The sequence below is a fragment of the Bombina bombina genome, chromosome 10 (assembly GCF_027579735.1).
Source record: "Bombina bombina isolate aBomBom1 chromosome 10, aBomBom1.pri, whole genome shotgun sequence".
NCBI lineage: Eukaryota > Metazoa > Chordata > Amphibia > Anura > Bombinatoridae > Bombina > Bombina bombina.
In genome coordinates, this window is record NC_069508.1 from 32,115,767 (window position 1) to 32,128,657 (window position 12,891).

Here is a 12,891-nt window from a genome sequence, read left to right on the forward strand (position 1 = left end):
CACTTAAATAAAACCCAACATAAAATTACAGAAAAAAATAAACAAAATAATCAAAAATAAAAAAAATTATACCTAATCCCCTATAAAAATAAAAAAGCCCCCCTCAAAATAAAAACAGCCCCTAATCTAAACTAAACTACCAATAGCCCTTAAAAGGGCCTTTTGTAGAGCATTGCCCTAAATTAAACAGCTCTTTTGCATTTAAAAAATACTAAGCCCCCCCTAACAGTAAACCCCCCACCCACCAAAATAAAAAACCTAAGACAAAAAAAAACCTAAGCTACACATTGCCCCTAAAGGGGCATTTGTATGGGCATTGCATTTAAAAGGGCATTCAGCTTTTTTACTGCCCATTAAATCCCTAATCAAAAAAAAAATCCTAAAACTAAGCCCCAAATCGGTACTCCTGAAGTCCTGCGGCGAAGGTGGCGCGGAGCTTGCTCCCCCAGATGCACGGATCCTCAGCGGCGGTCTTCAGCGGCATGGAGGCTCCTCTTCATGCGATCATCCGTCACACACTGAAGATTGAATGCAAGGTACCCCATATGTATTGGTGGGTACCTTGCAATCCTATTGGCTGAAATTTTGAAATCAGCAAATAGGATTTCAGTAGCTCTAATCCTATTGGCCGATTTCAAAATTTCAGCCAAAAGGAATGCAAGTTACCACAAATTGAATGCGGTACCTTGCATTAAATTTTCAGTGTACGCCGGGGAGAGCGGAATGAAGAGGAGCCTCCACGCCGCTGAGGATCGCCGCTCTGGATTCACGCATCGGGGAAGACCGTGCCGCCTTCTCTCCGGATTGAAGATAGAAGATAATAAGGAACAGTGAGTACCTATTTGGGACTTAGTCTTATAAAAAAAAAATATTTTTGTGTTTTTTTTTTGTTTTGTTTTTTAAGAGTAGAGATTTAATGGGCTGTAAAAGAGCGGATTGCCCTTTAGGGGCATTGGATAGCTTAGGTTTTTTGAGTGTTAGGTTTTTTAATTTTGGGGGGGTTGGTTGGGTGGGGGGTTTTACTGTTAGGGGGTAATTGGTATTTTTTTAAAGTAAAAAAGCAGTTTAACTTAGGGCAATGCCCTACAAAAGGCCCTTTTTGTTAAGGGCTTTTGGTAGTTTAGTATTAGATTAGGGGGTGTTTTTATTTGGGGGGGATTTTTTATTTTTATAGGGGTATTAGTTTAGGTTTACATTTTTTATTTTGGACAGCTTTGTTTATTTTTTTCTGTAATTTTACTTTCTTCATTTTTTGTAACTTTAGCTTGGGGGTTTATGTTTTTTAATCATAGACTGTCCTCTGGGCAGGCTTATCGCCTAGTTCCATATAAAAACATTTAAATTATGCAATGTATTTTTGTTTTTCCTAAACCCCCCAGAGAAGCCAGAGTTCATTCTATGAAGCACTGTGATTGGTTGATATGTGCATGAATTAGTTATAGCAGTCCATAAATAGCCATAGTAATACACATTTTGGTTATTTCGTATGTAGATCTTTTTGCAATACAGTGATTAATTTGTGATGTATATATAAAAAATAACTCAAAATCCATTTAAAATTTGTAAACCATGAATAAAGTCATTTCAAAACACACATTCTGACGAACCAGAACAGATCCGGCACGCTGCACATAAGGAAGTTGGGGGGCAAGCAGACCTGCTGAAAGTGATGCAAAATACCTTTGTAGTTCAAACACAAACAGTATACACTGTCAGGCAGCTTGTACACAAGGTGACATTAGATGTGACAGCCCATGGCTGTTTATAGTCAGCTGCTCTAGTGACAATTTCATCAGAAGCACATGACATATGTGTTATACATACGGAGCCTTATCTCACGTTATATTTGTTGTTACCTCAGTATGGGCTCATGAAAATTAGCTAAATGATTCCAAGAGAAAGAAGTAGATTTAGTTTTACTTATATGTTCTATGTGAATCATGACATTTTTATTTTGACTTCCAGTAATACTGTCTGCTGCATTGATCTTGGTTTATTGATTACAATACAGATAATTTGTCTTTTTTGTCACCATGTCTTCCACTCATTAAAGAGACAGTTTACTCCATAATTTGTATTGTTTAAAGAAGGTAGAAAATACCTTTATTACCCATTCCCCAGTTTTGCATAACCAACACAGTTATATTAATGTACTTTTTACCTCTGTGATTGCCTTCTAAGTCTCTGCAGACTTTTAGCGGACTCAGAAATAAGTCCACAGGAGTGAGCACAATATTATCTATATGGCACACATGAACTTGCGCTGTCTAACTGTGAGAAACTGTCAAAATGCACTAAGAGAAGAGGCGGCATTCAAGGGCTTAGAAATTAGCACATGAGCCTACCTAGGTTTAGCTTTCAACAGAGAATACCAAGAGAACAAATCAAATTTGATGATAAAAGTAAATTTGAAAGTTGTTTAAAATGGCATAAACTATCTGAATCATGAAAGATTTATTTTAACTAGACTGTCCCTTTAAGTTAAGATAAAATAAATATATGGTCCATTAAGGGTCCAGAGGATTGGGTTTAATAAACACTGTATTAAAGGAATAATAAAGTCAAAATTAAAGATGCAATTATAAACAATTTCCAATTTACTTCTAGTATCAAATTTGATTTGTTCTCTTGGTATCATTTGATGAAGAGTAAGCAAAGGAGCAGTGATGCAAGTGCACACTCCTGAGCCCCCTATGAGTCTACCTAGGTTCAACCTTTAAAGGGATATCAACCTAAAATGTTTCTTTTGTGATAGACAAAAAAAAGTTTCCAATTTACTTCTATTATCAAGGCTAAACACGAGAGAACCCAGATCCTTTTTTTTTGCAGCAGCACTGGGGTGTTACAGGAGGAGAGAGGAAGGATTTATTTTTAAAATAAAACTATTCTAATAAAATAAAGATGTTATTTTTATACTAAAATGTCCCTTTTAAATAAATACTACAGACCTCATACATTCCCATACTTAATATGATTTGAAAGTATAGCAAACAAACATGCAATGTACATTATGTGTTATGTTACAAAGTGATCAGTTAGATCAGTGCAGGAGCTCACACATTAAAGTGCTGGTTGCTCCTTATTGGGATACCCCACTTGTCTCTGTACATTGTTGTTTCAGTTATCTCTGGTATGCACCACCCCCTTATTATTTTCATTACTTGCTGTATGGTGTTTAACCTTTTAACGCCGTTATGCCGTTCTTTTCGTCATAATTACACTGGGCTTTAGTGCCGTTAGGACGAAATAGAACGTCAATACCGTTGACTGTCCTAAAGCCAAAGGTGCTTCTATGATGTGATCGCGGTCTGGAGGGCATGCCTAGCGTCACAGGGACGCCCCACTGACCCGATCCCATCATTGAAATCTTGCGATCGTGTGCACGATCACAGGATTTGAATTTGTTTACCTCAGAGCGTTGTTCCGACGTAGACAAACTTGATACAATGAAGGTGACAATGAAATATACCTCAAATGTTTCACACCTGGGCTGGTTTGCATTTGCAAAATCCATTAAATTGTGCTAACAAATGTGTTTTTAATTGATTACAAAACATTTATGTTTATAAAAACTCTTTACCATGTGGATAGATAGATAGATGATTGATAGATGACTAGATATAGATATATATATAGAAATATGATAGGTAGAAAGATAGATAGGTAGATAGAGATATGATTGATAGAGAGATTTGATAGATGATAGTTATAGATATATGATAAATAGATGATAGTTATATATATGATAGATAGAGATAGATGATTGATAGAGAGATTTGATAGATGATAGTTATAGATATATGATAGATAGATGATAGATAGGGATAGAGAGATTTGATAGATAGATGATAGTTATAGAGCTATGATAGATAGATAGATAGATAAATGGATAGAGATATGATTGATAGATTTGATAGATGATAGTTATATATATGATAGATAGATAGATAGATAGATAGATAATTGATAGAGAGATTTGATAGATGATAGTTATAGATATATGATAGATAGATGATAGTTATATACAGGTATACCTCACTTTACAGCGCTTCACTTTACAGCGCTTCGCTAATACAGCGCTTTGGGGAGCTTAAGTACAACCTTCAAGGATTTTGATACGGTTCTGTAATCTTCGGGAGTTTGCGAAAAAAGTGACTGGCACCATTTTGTTATGCTTAGTTCACTCTGTTTACAGCATTACAGTGCAATCTGTGTCTTATTGTTATAGTCTGGCAGATTTTACTACAGTAATTGTCACTATTTTACAGGTACAGTATTTATTGAATACTGTGCTGTGCTAGTGTTAAACTAAACGTAGCACTATTGCACCCCTAATATATTAGTTAGTTCAAACACGTTTTCAAGTTTTTAAACACACTGGCAAGTGAAAAGAAAGCTAAAACTGCCTTGTTTCACTTTAAGGCGGTTTTCACTTTACAGCGGGGCTCGGGTCCCTAACCCGCTGTATGAGCGGGGTATACCTGTATATGATAGATAGATAGATGATAGATATATGATTGATAGAGAGATTTGATAGATGATAGTTATAGATATATGATAGATAGATGATGGATAGGGATATGATAGATAGATAAATGGATAGAGATATGATTGATAGATAGATTTGATAGATGATAGTTATATATATGATAGATAGATAGATAATTGATAGAGAGATTTGATAGATGATAGTTATAGATATATGATAGATAGATAGATAGATGATAGATATATGATTGATAGAGAGATTTGATAGATGATAGTTATAGAGCTATGATAGATAGATAGATAGATAGATAGATAGATAAATGGATAGAGATATGATAGATAGATTTGATAGATGATAGTTATAGAGCTATAATAGATAGATGATATGGCATGCTTTAAACTAACTTATTGTAAGAGTATAACACTTTTCACTGACTTATAGTCTTTGCTACTTACTGGTTATTTGGGTTAATATCTAGGATCTGCTTGTGCCCTTCTGCTACACAGCACTGTCAGATTTAACTTCAAGCATGAAAGGAAAGGGAGGGACTGAAGGCTGCTACTACAGTGCAGCAAAGCGGTGAATGGATCACAAAATGAATGACATATTAGCTGACCAATGATATTCTCTAACTGTCAAAGCACTTCTATTACTTTAAGTGACAGCGATTGAACCCTATTGGGTCCGGCAAAATGACTGACAGCCCTTCTGAGCAATAATATTGCATCGGCTAGAGGTATTGTTTCCACTAACTACTCCCATTGGCTGTTGTATTTCCTGTTTGCTGCCTGGAAGAAGCTGCCTGAGGCCAACAAAAGAGTCCTATGGAATAAGATGTGAGGTGAATCATGTAAGTGCTCAGGTTACTATTGCGGTCACGGCATTAACCCCTCAGCTGCCAAAGGCAGAGAAGTCTGTTACAAACCGCACTGGCAGCCAAAGGGTTAATACTTGCACTTTAAAATATATATATTTTTTATATCAGTTTGTAACGTTATTTTTTTTTAAGGTGCATTTTGAATTTATTTTTTTTTAGACATTTAGATTAGGAGATAAAATGAGTGCAGGTTTTGCAACATATGCTGAGAGGGTTGTGGGGATATTATAATGATGTTGTGTTATATTGTGTCAGTGAACAAAGGGGGCAAAGTGCATTCATGATAGCTGTTTGTATGGGGACCAGTTTATACCAGAAGCTGAACTGGATCATTAGCTGGGAAGGTGAGTTTTATCATATGGTGTTGTCTTCTTGTTGTTTTAAATACCACTTCCCATACTATCCCTTTAACCATATAGATTGTGTATTGTAAATGTATTTTAAATATTTAAGGTTTGTTTCAAATAATTCACCATAAAAATAAATGTGAACTGTTGTAGAGAAGTCTTCACTAGTAATAGAATAGAACCATGTTTATTTAATTATAGATCTTTATTTGAAATGAGAGGTTTAGGGAGAAAAAAGTACATATAGGTACCCTGTAGAAGAGACAATGGCTTCTAATTGCATCTAATTATCTCCTTGTGACATTGGGAAGTTTTGTATTTTCTGTCCTAAATTGAAATTATTTTGCATAAATGATTTAACACATTGCATGCCAGAGAGGTCTTAATGGGACATTAAAGGGGCAACTTCTAGGATTATATATCCATGGTGTTGAGAAAATTTAAATATATTTCTTTGTCACAGCCTTGATCTAATTGATATTCATTTTTAAAGGGTTTCTTTTTATGCACAGAAGTTGCAGTGTCAGTAGATTTCAATACACATCCTCATTTGCAACCACAGTGCCCTATGTAATATTTCTCTTTAAAGGGACACTAAACCCCAAATTTTTCTTTTGTGATTCAGATAGAGCATGCGATTTTAAGCAACTTTCTAATTTACTCCTATTATCACATTTTCTTGGTATCTTTATTTGAAATGCAAGAATGTAAGTTTAGATGCCGGCCCATTTTTGGTGAATAACCTGAGTTATTCTTGCTTATTGGTGGATAAATTCATCCACCAATAAAAAAGTGCTGTCCATAGGTCTGAGCCAAAAAAGAAGCCTAGATGCCTTATTTTTCAAATAAAGATAGCAAGTGAACGAAGAAAAATTGATAATGGGATTAAATTTGAACATTGGTTAAAATTGTATGCTCTATCTGAATCATGAAAGAAAAAAATTGGGTTCAGTGTCCCTTTAATGTATTTTTCTACTTGAGCAATAATTGTCACAAGCTGTCATTTAAAACTAGAAAGCTTGCTGAATCTTGTATCATAGCAACATTCAGTATGTACAGATTGTATGATGTGAAGCATTTAAAAAAAAAAAAATCTATTTTTATTTATTGTTTTTTCATATTGTAAAAATGCCTGTATGCCAAAAAAACTCACATGTGATAACTCAAAGGTAACAGGTTCAGAATGACATTCCAGGTGTGGGTGTGTATTATAACTACGAAAACACACTCCTTGTATTGTCTTCTCTTTATCAGTAGATTAATTAAAGGAACATCCTAACGCAAAGATTACATGCTTTAATTTGTTAGAGCACATCATTTGTTTTGCATTTCTGACCCTAGATAATGTGTTTAACCTCTGCAAAGCAGCCATTAAATTAGTTTTAAATGATGGTGAATCTTATCGTTTCAAAAACGCTAGGATTTACCATCACTGGAAATAAATAGAACTTTCAGTCTTCACTTTATAAAAAGGTGTGCTAAACTTACCCTCTGCCTCCTCACTAAACTCAGCGGCTCTGGCCGCCCACAGCACAGCATTTCCACCTCTAAACCAATAGCCTTGCTAGCATATATAACAGTGCCATATGACTAGCACGGCTATTGGTTTAGAGGTGGAAACGTCACCTCAGAGTGCTGTGCCGTGGATGTCCAGAGCCGTTGAGGCCTTGGCACGGTTTTTGAAACACCAGGATTTACCATCACTTTAAAGGGACAGTCAACACTCGAGATAACAGTATCCGATATTTAAAAATAAAAAACGAAGATCCGCCTGCACTGTACCTCTTTTGTCTTACCTACTTCCTTCTCCTAGTAATCATCGTCGATAACTTCTATAATATGATGTAAATATGGCAGCAAATCACTGGTTGTGCCCTGTTCAGTCTTCCTTCCGCAGGTAACTCTTTTGTGTCTACACCCTTTGCAGAGGAAAACCGATATACTGAGGAACATTAGTGTAATAATATATTGTTCTAATTAGATCATTTTATATTTGCAAATGTCCTTTAAACAAATGAAAACAATAATATTCAAACCTCCATATTCTGTTCTCTTCACATTTTCTCAGGGTCCTGCCCATTTGAACTCTAGTGATGACACAAAAGGAGTAGGCAAATCTTTATAGGTTCAGAGGATATGTTGCCATGGAAATATGTTATCTTTAGATTTTAGTGCAATTGTATGTTTCTGTATCATTCACTTAGTTATTTATCTATGACGGGCTGCACATTTTAAATTCATTATTTGTGATTGATTCAATTAATATTACTACTATTATTATCTGTAGAGCGCCAACTGATTCTGCAGCGCTATAGACATAAATATGATATGCAAGGTAGCATTTATGGAAGACAAAAGGGTAGAGGTCCCTGCCAAGAGTTGCACTGTTGTAAATCAGCTCTCATGAATGTTGTGATCTAAAGAACAGCTGGGCTCATACGCTTACATGCTAAGGGGGTTCAGGGGATGATAAAAGGAGAAGAGGAATGGAGGTTAGAAAATATTAGTGTATATTGTATGCATTCCTGAACATTGGAGTCTTTAAGGAGCGCTTGAAACTTTCAAAACTAGAGGAGAGTCTTGTAAAGCGAGGCAGAGAATTCTACAAGATAGGGGCCAATCTGGAGAAGTCCTGTAAACGGGAATGTGAAGAGGTAACTATAGAGGAGGTCATGAGCAGAGTGAAGGGGAAAGAAGGAAGAGTATCTGGATATGAGGTCTCAGATATAGGGAGAGCAGTGTTATTGTGGGCCTTGTATGTTAGAGTGTGTTTTGTTCTGGAGGTTTGAGGAAGCCAGTGAAGGGATTGGCAGAGAAGTGCAGCAGATGAGGAGCGACGTGTAAGGAAAATCAGCCTGGCAGAGGCATTAGTATGGATTATAAAGGAAATCCACTGCAGTTAGGAAGACCAGAGAGGATGGAGTTGCAATAATCAAGGTGGGAAACAAGAGAGTGGATTCAAATCTTAGTTGTGTCTTGTGTGAGGAAGTGGCAAAGTGTCTGAGTCAAGTGTGAACCTCAAGACATCGGGCATGCAGGATAGGGGTAATAATGTTATTATCAACAGTAATAGAAACTTGGGGGATAGAGATTTTGGAAGAAGGGGTGGGGAATGAAGAGCTCAGTTTTGGAGAGATTTAGCTTAAAGGGACAGTCAACACCAGAATTGTTGTTGTTGTTAAAAAGGTAGATAATCCCTTTATTACCCATTCACCAGTTTTGCACAAACATGGTTATCCCCAAGGCAGAACATACAGTGATCTGAGATGTTATCACAGAAAATGCAGCATATCTGCAGAAAGAACAGAACATATGCAGGAACTGTTAGCGCTTTTACTTTGTAGTGCTGCTCCACATTAGACTGTTCTCTTCAAACTGAGCTGTGCTCTGGCTGCACTGTGTAAGTTTTCCTTAACACAGCGCATCCAGAGCAAAGTGCTGTTTGAAGTGAGCAGTTAAATATGCAGCCACACATTGCTTGTTGATTGGGTCTCAGATTTTTTCAATCCCGCCCCCCTAGCCTTTCCCAGTCTGTAAAGCTGTGTATTCTGAATGTAAGACGTTAGTATGAGCATTGCATCTTTTTTATTATTACATTTCTATGATAGACCAAGAGAAAAGGAAACAGATTCAAGAGACATGTTAAAAAAAAATTTTGTTTGTATGCAGCTAATTTGCAAAGCAATTTTCAACTACTGCACTATATTATAAAATGTTAAAAATGGCTTTATTCTTCAGTTAACCAACACTGCAATTGAACTTGTGCCTTAGTGTAGCTGTCTAATTTAAAATTGAATTTTATTTAAAAATGACCTGCAGAAAAATTTTCACTAAAAACAATCTCATCGCAGAAAGTGAAGAAAAGTTCTGCCTCTGGGATGGTTATATTAATAAACTTTTTACCTCTGTGATTACCTTGTATCTAAGCGTCTGCAGACTGCCCCCTTATTTCAGTTCTTTTAACAGACTTTAATTTTAGCCAATCAGTGCTGACTCCTAGGTAACTCCACGGGCATGAGCACAATGCTATCAATGTGACACACATGAACTAACACCCTCTAGTGGTGAAAAACTTAAAATCCATTCACATAAGAGACAACCTTCAAGGTCTGAGAAATTGGCATATGAGCCTACCTAGGTTTAGCTTTCAACTAAGAAAAGTAAATTGGAAAGTTGTTTAAAATGGCATGCCCTATTTGGATCATAAAAGTTTATTTTGGACTTGACTGTCCCTTTAAGGTAGTGAGAGGACATCCAGGATGAGATATTAGGGAGACCGTTATAGTGACATGATGAGTTAGTAAGAAAAGAGAGAGCTCTATCCTGTGGATTTTATTACCAATGCAAGCGATGACCTAGACGTAATGATCACTTCTCTGGCTGTTCTGCACAAAAGGGTAAGAGACACGGTTATTCTTTTACCTGCGGTTTGTGAACAAATGGATTAGGCTGGAAGAAAATAAATTAAAGTCACGTGTCTGTAGATCTCTATGGCACCAGTGTTCACAACAATGCTTTTAGGTATGTTACACATTGTTGCACACATTGGTGCCATAGTATCATCGGCAATACAATATTTAGATGGCATTCAGGAGACGCATATCCACGTACGGATACATTTTTGAGATAAGAATTTAGTTAAACAGAGAAACATTTGTCAAGCCTAGAAATTGCAAGTGCGCACTGACAGGCCCATTTATCAAGCTCCGTATGGAGCTTGAAGGGCCGTGTTTCTGGTGAGTCTTCAGACTCGCCAGAAACACAAGTTATGAAGCAGCGGTCTAAAGACCGCTGCTTCATAACCCTGTCCACCTGCTCTGAGCAGGCGGACAGAAATCGCCGGAAATCAACCCGATCGAATACGATCGGGTTGATTGACACCCTCCCTGCTGGCGGCCGATTGGCCGCGAGTCAGCAGGGGGGCGGCGTTGCACCAGCAGCTCTTGTGAGCTGCTGGTGCAATGTTAAATGCGGAGAGCGTATTGCTCTCCGCATTTAGCGAGGTCTTGCGGACCTGATCCGCAGTGTCGGATCAGGTCCGCAAGCCCTTTGATAAATGGGCCCCATAGATTGCATTCTGTTTTTTACATTTTCTGATGTACGTATATTTCCATTACTAAAGGGCCTTTATAGTGGGAAAATGAAATGCTCTAATGCAACAGATCTATGTTTTTAACCCTCACAAATGGATTAAACAAACAATTAAAGGGATATGAAACCAAAAATATTATTTTAAGATTCAGACAGAGCATACAATTAGAGGGAAAAAAGTTATACATTAGCGAGAACACTAGAGGGCAGCATTTCCTCTGTGAAAAGCACAACAGGGCTAAAAGAGGCTGCTCCTAGGTGATAAACCGCCATAGAACAAGCTAGTGAGCTGTCGTTCTTTCCTGGTAGAGCGCTTCTCTCTTTGTATGCACTAGATGTCAGAACTATTTCCTGTCATGTAGTTTTTCATACACGTGCACCATACCTATCTAGATATCTCTTCAACAAAAGAACAACATAAGACAAATGCAAATTTGATAATAGAAGTAAATTGGAAGCTTTTTTAAAAATTTGTATTCTCTCTCTGAATTATGAAAGAAGAAATGTGGGTTTCGTGTCCCTTTAACAGTGCGTTCAACCCCTTTGTGCTGTAATGAATTGGAACATATCATTTTATGACCATAATAACCCTTTACCAGCCTTGGAAACAAATAAAAAAACATTTTTCATCATTTTGACAAACATTGTACTTATTCCCCGTAAATGTAGATGCTTTATTTTATTAGCGCTTTCTAAAAACCAGATACGTTACCCCATCAAACCATAAACAAACCACGCATCTCTAAAAACCAATTTATTTTCTATTAGAAAATCATTTTGGGTCATGTGTGGATTACATATTGTGTACTGGGATGAACATTGTTTGATATAAATCAGTAATCTAGAAATTGTGTTTGTTTTCATTGTGGGGGGAAAATACAAATAATATTGTTACTCTTTCCATGCGTGTGTGTAATTATTAAAATGTTTTCTGGCCCAATAAAAAGGGATTAAAGGGTCAGTAAATTAAAAATGAAACTAAGATGGACATTTTAAACAACTTTACAATTTACTTCTGTTATGAATTTTGCTCAGTTTTCTTGGTATCCTTTGTTAAAGAGTAATCCTAGGTGAGCTCACGAGCGTGCACGTTTTAATCGATCTGGCACCTGTTTATTGCAGTGTTATACAATGTTGCAAATACTGCTGCAATAGAATGCTAAAGACACGTGCATGCTCCTAAACTCCTAGCAGTCTAGCGCTGCGGAATCTGTTGGCGCTCTACAAATAACCGATAATAATAATACCTAGGTTTATGCTTCAACAAAGGATCACAAGAGCATCAACCAAATATGATGATAAAAGTAAATTGGAAAGTTGTTTAAAGTTGCATGTTCTATCTAAATCATGAATGTTTAATTTATTGTTGCTTTAAATAACATAAATTGTACTTAATTGTCTTGGTATCCTTCACTGAATAGCTCAGGAGCAGCAGTGCACTACTGGGAGCTAGCTACTGATTATTAGCTACACAAATTTGCCTCATATCATTGGCTCACCAGATGTGTTCAGCTAGCTCCCACTTTTGGCTGCACACTCTAGTGACCTATTTATAACTGTCCTTAAAGGGACAATCTAGTCAAAGCTATTTTTTTTTATCTTTCATGATTCAGATAGGGCATGCAATTTTAAACAACTTTTCAATTTACTTTTATAATTAACCCTTTGAGTGCTAAGCATTTTCCCACCTGGGTGATAAGAATTTTTAATGTTTTATTTTTTATGTTTTGAACAATTTTTTTTAAACTTTTTATTTTATTTTTTTCAGACCCCCAAGACTTACACTGTTGGAAAGGTTAGGCAATTACCTTTCCAATGGTAGGTCTTGGGGGTCTGTAGCTGCTTAGATGCCTGAGATACAGGCTTCTAAGCAGCATGCCCCCTGCTCCTATACTTAACATTGTTAAGTATAAATAAAGTTGTGCTGTGACGTCATCATGTTATTGCGGGTGGGAGCCCCCAGATCTCCCTCAAGGTGGGAGAGTGCTAGCGACGGCTCTGTACCGTTGTTAGCGTCAGAGTGGGAAACTCTGGGACGGTTCAGAGCCGTCGTTGGCACTCAAGGGGTTAAATTTGCTTTGTTCTCT

General features: G+C 36.8%; 2 protein-coding genes across 4 annotated transcripts in view; one reads left to right on the forward strand and one right to left on the reverse strand.

The window, feature by feature from the left end:
• Positions 1 to 5,031, reverse strand: part of KYAT3 (kynurenine aminotransferase 3) — a 45,070-nt gene extending 40,039 nt beyond the window's left edge. The window contains exon 1 of one of the 2 annotated variants that reach the window (XM_053693923.1): positions 4,945 to 5,031. The gene's annotated coding sequence lies outside the window, so the exon portion shown is untranslated. The remainder of the gene's footprint in view (positions 1 to 4,944) is intronic. The other variant, XM_053693924.1, reaches the window with a different exon arrangement.
• A 246-nt stretch (positions 5,032 to 5,277) lies between these two features.
• LRRC8B (leucine rich repeat containing 8 VRAC subunit B) overlaps positions 5,278 to 12,891 on the forward strand; it is a 37,281-nt gene continuing 29,667 nt past the window's right edge. Inside the window, exon 1 of one of the 2 annotated variants that reach the window (XM_053693925.1) lies at positions 5,278 to 5,339. The gene's annotated coding sequence lies outside the window, so the exon portion shown is untranslated. Of the gene's footprint in view, positions 5,340 to 5,407; positions 5,711 to 12,891 lie in introns of those variants that run through there. The other variant, XM_053693926.1, reaches the window with a different exon arrangement.